Source organism: Oncorhynchus kisutch, linkage group LG17, assembly GCF_002021735.2.
Source record: "Oncorhynchus kisutch isolate 150728-3 linkage group LG17, Okis_V2, whole genome shotgun sequence".
NCBI classification, from domain to species: Eukaryota; Metazoa; Chordata; class Actinopteri; order Salmoniformes; family Salmonidae; genus Oncorhynchus; species Oncorhynchus kisutch.
Genome location: NC_034190.2, coordinates 17,246,079 through 17,253,528, shown reverse-complemented (window position 1 = coordinate 17,253,528; position 7,450 = coordinate 17,246,079).

Sequence of the window (7,450 nt, the reverse complement as noted above, 5' to 3'; positions counted from 1 at the left end):
TCTCACCAGCACTCCCTCTCTCACCAACACTCCCTCTCTCAGACACTCCCAGGCACTCCTCTCTCTCTACCAACACTCCCTCTCTCTCACTCCCTCTCTCACCAACACTCCCTCTCTCAGACACACTCCCTCTCTCACCAACACTCCCCTCCCTCAACACACTCTCTGTCTCACCAGAAATCCCTCTCTCAGACACACTCCCTCTCTCCACCAGCACTCCCTCTCTCTCGCACCAACACTCCCTCTCTCAGACACACTCCCTCTCTCACCACACCTCCCTCTCTAAGACACACTCCGTCTCACCATCACTCCCTCTCTCAGACACACTCCCTGTCTCACCAGAACTCCCTCTCTCAGACACACTCCCTGTCTCACCAGCACTCCCTCTCTCAGGACACACTCCCTGTCTCATCAAGCACTCCCTCTCTCAGAAACACTCCCTGTCTCACCAACACTCCTTCTCTCAGACCACTCAAACTCTCTCAGACACACTCTCTCTCTTACCAACACACCCTCTCTCAGACACACTCCCTCTCTCAGACACTCCCTCACTCACCAACACTCCCTCTCTCAGAAACACTCCCCTCTCTCACCAACACTCCCTCTCTACGAACACTCCCTCTCTCACCAACACTCCCTCACTCACCAACACTCCCTCTCTTCAGAAACACTCCCTCTCTCACCAACACTCCCTCTCTACCAACACTCCCTCTCTCACCAACACTCCCTCTCTCAGACACACTCCCTCTCTCACCAACACTCCCACTCTCAGACACACTCCCTCTCTCACCAACACTCCCTCTCTCACCAACACTCCCTCTCTCAGACACACTCCCTCTCTCACCAGCACTCCGTCTCTCACCAACACTCCCTCTCTCAGACACACCTCCCTCTCTCACCTACACTCCCTCTCTCAGACACACTCCGTCTCACATCACTCCCTCTCTCAGGCACACTCCGGTCTCACCAGAAACTCCCTCTCTCAGACCACACTCCCTGTCTCACCAGCACTCCCTCTCTCAGACACACTCCCTGTCTCACCAGCACTCCCTCTCTCAGACACACTCCCTGTCTCACCAGCACTCCCTCTCTCACCAGCACTCCCTCTCTCAGACACACTCCCTCGCTCAGACACACTCCCTCTCTCAGACACAATCCCTGTCTCACCAGCACTCCTTCTCTCAGACACACTCACACTCTCTCAGACACACTCCCTCTCTTACCAACACACCCTCTCTCAGACACACTCCCTCTCTCAGACACTCCCTCACTCACCAACACTCCCTCTCTTACCAACACACCCTCTCTCAGACACACTCCCTCTCTCAGACACTCCCTCACTCACCAACACTCCCTCTCTCAGAAACACTCCCTCTCTCACCAACACTCCCTCTCTCAGACACACTCCCTCTCTCACCAGCACTCCCGTCTCTCACCAACACTCCCTCTCTCAGACACACTCCCTCTCTCACCTACACTCCTCTCTCAGACACACTCCGTCTCACCATCACTCCCTCTCTCAGACACACTCCCTGTCTCACCAGAACTCCCTCTCTCAGACACACTCCCTGTCTCACCAGCACTCCCTCTCTCAGACACACTCCCTGTCTCACCAGCACTCCCTCTCTCAGACACACTCCCTGTCTCACCAGCACTCCCTCTCTCACCAGCACTCCCTCTCTCAGACACACTCCCTCGCTCAGACACACTCCCTCTCTCAGACACAATCCCTGTCTCACCAGCACTCCTTCTCTCAGACACACTCACACTCTCTCAGACACACTCCCTCTCTTACCAACACACCCTCTCTCAGACACACTCCCTCTCTCAGACACTCCCTCACTCACCAACACTCCCTCTCTTACCAACACACCCTCTCTCAGACACACTCCCTCTCTCAGACACTCCCTCACTCACCAACACTCCTCTCTCAGAAACACTCCCTCTCTCACCAACACTCCCTCTCTACGACACTCCCTCACTCACCAACACTCCCTCTCTCACCAACACTCCCTCTCTACCAACACTCCCTCTCTCACCAACACTCTCTCTCTCAGACACACTCCCTCTCTCAGACACACTCCCTCTCTCACCAACACTCCCTCTCTCAGACACACTCCCTCTCTCACCAATACTCCCTCTCTCACCAACCACTCCCTCTCTCACCAACACTCCCTCTCTCAGACACACTCCCTCTCTCAGACACACTCCCTCTCTCACCAACACTCCCTCTCTCAGGACACCACTTCATCTCTGACCAACACTCCCTCTCTCACCAGCACTCCCTCTCTCAGACACACTCCCTGTCTCACCAGCACTCCCTCTCTCACCAACACTCCCTCTCTCCAGACACTCCCAGGCACTCCCTCTCTCTACCAACACTCCCTCTCTCACTCCCTCTCTCACCAACACTCCCTCTCTCAGACACACTCCCTCTCTCACCAACACTCCCTCCCTCAGACACACTCTCTGTCTCACCAGAAATCCCTCTCTCAGAACCACTCCCTCTCTCACCAGCACTCCCTCTCTCACCAACACTCCCTCTCTCAGACAAACTCCCTCTCACCAACACTCCCTCTCTCAGACACACTCCGTCTCACCATCACTCCCTCTCTCAGACACACTCCCTGTCTCACCAGAACTCCCTCTCTCAGACACACTCCCTGTCTCACCAGCACTCCCTCTCTCAGACACACTCCCTGTCTCAGACACTCCCTCACTCACCAACACTCCCTCTCTCAGAAACACTACCCCTCTCTCACCAACACTCCCTCTCTACGAACACTCCCTCTCTCACCAACACTCCCTCACTCACCCAACACTCCCTCTCTCAGAAACACTCCCTCTCTCACCAACACTCCCTCTCTACCAACACTCCCTCTCTCACCAAACACTCCCTCTCTCAGACACACTCCCTCTCTCACCAACACTCCCACTCTCAGACACACTCCCTCTCTCACCAATACTCCCTCTCTCACCAACACTCCCTCTCTCACCAACACTCCCTCTCTCAGACACACTCCCTCTCTCACCAGCACTCCCTCTCTCACCAACACTCCCTCTCTCAGGACACACTCCCTCTCTCACCTACACTCCCTCTCTCAGACACACTCCGTCTCACCATCACTCCCTCTCTCAGACACACTCCCTGTCTCACCAGAACTCCCTCTCTCAGACACACTCCCTGTCTCACCAGCACTCCCTCTCTCAGACACACTCCCTGTCTCACCAGCACTCCATCTCTCAGACACACTCCCTGTCTCACCAGCACTCCCTCTCTCACCAGCACTCCCTCTCTCAGACACACTCCCTCGCTCAGACACACTCCCTCTCTCAGACACAATCCCTGTCTCACCAGCACTCCTTCTCTCAGACACACTCCCTCTCTTACCAACACACCCCTCTCTCAGACACACTCCCTCTCTCAGACACTCCCTCACTCACCAACACTCCCTCTCTTACCAACACACCCTCTCTCAGACACACTCCCTCTCTCAGACACTCCCTCACTCACCAACACTCCCTCTCTCAGAAACACTCCCTCTCTCACCAACACTCCCTCTCTACGAACACTCCCTCACTCACCAACACTCCCTCTCTCACCAACACTCCCTCTCTACCAACACTCCCTCTCTCACCAACACTCTCTCTCTCAGACACACTCCCTCTCTCAGACACACTCCCTCTCTCACCAACACTCCCTCTCTCAGACACACTCCCTCTCTCACCAATACTCCCTCTCTCACCAACACTCCCTCTCTCACCAACACTCCCTCTCTCAGACACACTCCCTCTCTCAGACACACTCCCTCTCTCACCAACACTCCCTCTCTCAGACACACTTCATCTCTGACCAACACTCCCTCTCTCACCAGCACTCCCTCTCTCAGACACACTCCCTGTCTCACCAGCACTCCCTCTCTCACCAACACTCCCTCTCTCAGACACTCCCAGGCACTCCCTCTCTCTACCAACACTCCCTCTCTCACTCCCTCTCTCACCAACACTCCCTCTCTCAGACACACTCCCTCTCTCACCAACACTCCCTCCCTCAGACACACTCTCTGTCTCACCAGAAATCCCTCTCTCAGACACACTCCCTCTCTCACCAGCACTCCCTCTCTCACCAACACTCCCTCTCTCACTCCCTCTCTTACCAAACACTCCCTCTCTCAGACACACTCCGTCTCACCATCACTCCCTCTCTCAGACACACTCCCTGTCTCACCAGAACTCCCTCTCTCAGACACACTCCCTGTCTCACCAGCACTCCCTCTCTCAGACACACTCCCTGTCTCATCAGCACTCCCTCTCTCAGAAACACTCCCTGTCTCACCAACACTCCTTCTCTCAGACACACTCACACTCTCTCAGACACACTCCCTCTCTTACCAACACACCCTCTCTCAGACACACTCCCTCTCTCAGACACTCCCTCACTCACCAACACTCCCTCTCTCAGAAACACTCCCTCTCTCACCAACACTCCCTCTCTACGAACACTCCCTCTCTCACCAACACTCCCTCACTCACCAACACTCCCTCTCTCAGAAACACTCCCTCTCTCACCAACACTCCCTCTCTACCAACACTCCCTCTCTCACCAACACTCCCTCTCTCAGACACACTCCCTCTCTCACCAACACTCCCACTCTCAGACACACTCCCTCTCTCACCAATACTCCCTCTCTCACCAACACTCCCTCTCTCACCAACACTCCCTCTCTCAGACACACTCCCTGACTCACCAGCACTCCCTCTCTCAGACACACTCCCTCTCTCACCAGCACTCCCTCTCTCAGACACACTCCCTGTCTCACCAGCACTCCCTCTCTCACCAACACTCCCTCTCTCAGACACACTCCCTGTCTCACCAGCACTCCCTCTCTAAGACACTCTCCCTCTCTCAGACACACTCCATCTCTCACCAACACTCCCTCTCTCAGACACACTCCCTGTCTCACTAGCACTCCCTCTCTCACCAACACTCCCTCTCTCAGACACACTCGCTCTCTCAGAACACTTCCTCTCACAGACACACTTCCTCTCTCACCAACACTCCCTCTCTCACCAACATTGCCCCTCTCACCAACACTCCCTGTCTCACCAACACTCCCTGTCTCACCAACACTCTCTCTCTCAGACACACTCCCTCTCTCAGGACACACTCCCTCTCTCACCAACACTCCCTCCCTCAGACACACTCCCTCTCTCAGACACACTCCCCCCTCTCACCAACCCTCCCTCTCTCAGACACACTCCCCCTCTCACCAACACTCCCTCCCTCAGACACACTCTCTGTCTCACCAGCAATCCCTCTCTCAGACACACTCCCTCTCTCACCAGCACTCCCTCTCTCACCAAAACTCCCTCTCTCAGACACACTCCCCGCTCTCACCAACACTCCCTCTGTCAACAACACTCCCTCTCTCACCAACACTCCCTCTCTCACCAAAACTCCCTCTCTCAGAACCTACACTCCCTCTCTCAGACACACTCCCTCTCTCAGACACACTCCCTCTCTCAGACACAATCCCTGTCTCACCAGCACTCCTTCTCTCAGACACACTCACACTCTCTCAGACACACTCCCTCTCTTACCAACACACCCTCTCTCAGACACACTCCCTCTCTCAGACACTCCCTCACTCACCAACACTCCCTCTCTTACCAACACACCCTCTCTCAGACCACACTCCCTCTCTCACCAACACTCCCTCCCTCAGACACACTCTCTGTCTCACCAGAAATCCCTCTCTCAGACACACTCCCTCTCTCACCAGCACTCCCTCTCTCACCAACACTCCCTCTCTCAGACACACTCCCTCTCTCACCAACACTCCCTCTCTCAGACACACTCCGTCTCACCATCACTCCCTCTCTCAGACACACTCCCTGTCTCACCAGCACTCCCTCTCTCAGACACACTCCCTGTCTCATCAGCACTCCCTCTCTCAGAAACACTCCCTGTCTCACCAACACTCCTTCTCTCAGACACACTCACACTCTCTCAGACACACTCCCTCTCTTACCAACACACCCTCTCTCAGACACACTCCCTCTCTCAGACACTCCCTCACTCACCAACACTCCCTCTCTCAGAAACACTCCCTCTCTCACCAACACTCCCTCTCTACGAACACTCCCTCTCTCACCAACACTCCCTCACTCACCAACACTCCCTCTCTCAGAAACACTCCCTCTCTCACCAACACTCCCTCTCTACCAACACTCCCTCTCTCACCAACACTCCCTCTCGCAGACACACTCCCTCTCTCACCAACACTCCCACTCTCAGACACACTCCCTCTCTCACCAATACTCACTCTCTCACCAACAATCCCTCTCTCACCAACACTCCCTCTCTCAGACACACTCCCTGACTCACCAGCACTCCCTCTCTCAGACACACTCCCTCTCTCACCAGCACTCCCTCTCTCAGACACACTCCCTGTCTCACCAGCACTCCCTCTCTCACCAACACTCCCTCTCTCAGACACACTCCCTGTCTCACCAGCACTCCCTCTCTAAGACACTCTCCCTCTCTCAGACACACTCCATCTCTCACCAACACTCCCTCTCTCAGACACACTCCCTGTCTCACTAGCACTCCCTCTCTCACCAACACTCCCCTCTCTCAGACACACTCCCTGTCTCACCAACACTCCCTCTCTCAGACACACTCGCTCTCTCAGACACACTTCCTCTCTCAGACACACTCCCTCTCTCACCAACACTCCCTCTCTCACCAACATTGCCCCTCTCACCAACACTCCCTGTCTCACCAACACTCCCTGTCTCACCAACACTCTCTCTCTCAGACACACTCCCTCTCTCAGACACACTCCCTCTCTCACCAACACTCCCTCCCTCAGACACACTCCCTCTCTCAGACACACTCCCCTCTCACCAACCCTCCCTCTCTCAGACACAATCCCCCTCTCACCAACACTCCCTCCCTCAGACACACTCTCTGTCTCACCAGCAATCCCTCTCTCAGACACACTCCCTCTCTCACCAGCACTCCCTCTCTCACCAACACTCCCTCTCTCAGACACACTCCCTCTCTCACCAACACTCCCTCTCTCAGACACACTCCGTCTCACCATCACTCCCTCTCTCAGACACACTCCCTGTCTCACCAGAACTCCCTCTCTCAGACACACTCCCTGTCTCACCAGCACTCCCTCTCTCAGACACACTCCCTGTCTCATCAGCACTCCCTCTCTCAGAAACACTCCCTGTCTCACCAACACTCCTTCTCTCAGACTCACTCACACTCTCTCAGACACACTCTCTCTCTTACCAACACACCCTCTCTCAGACACACTCCCTCTCTCAGACACTCCCTCACTCACCAACACTCCCTCTCTCAGAAACACTCCCTCTCTCACCAACACTCCCTCTCTACGAACACTCCCTCTCTCACCAACACTCCCTCACTCACCAA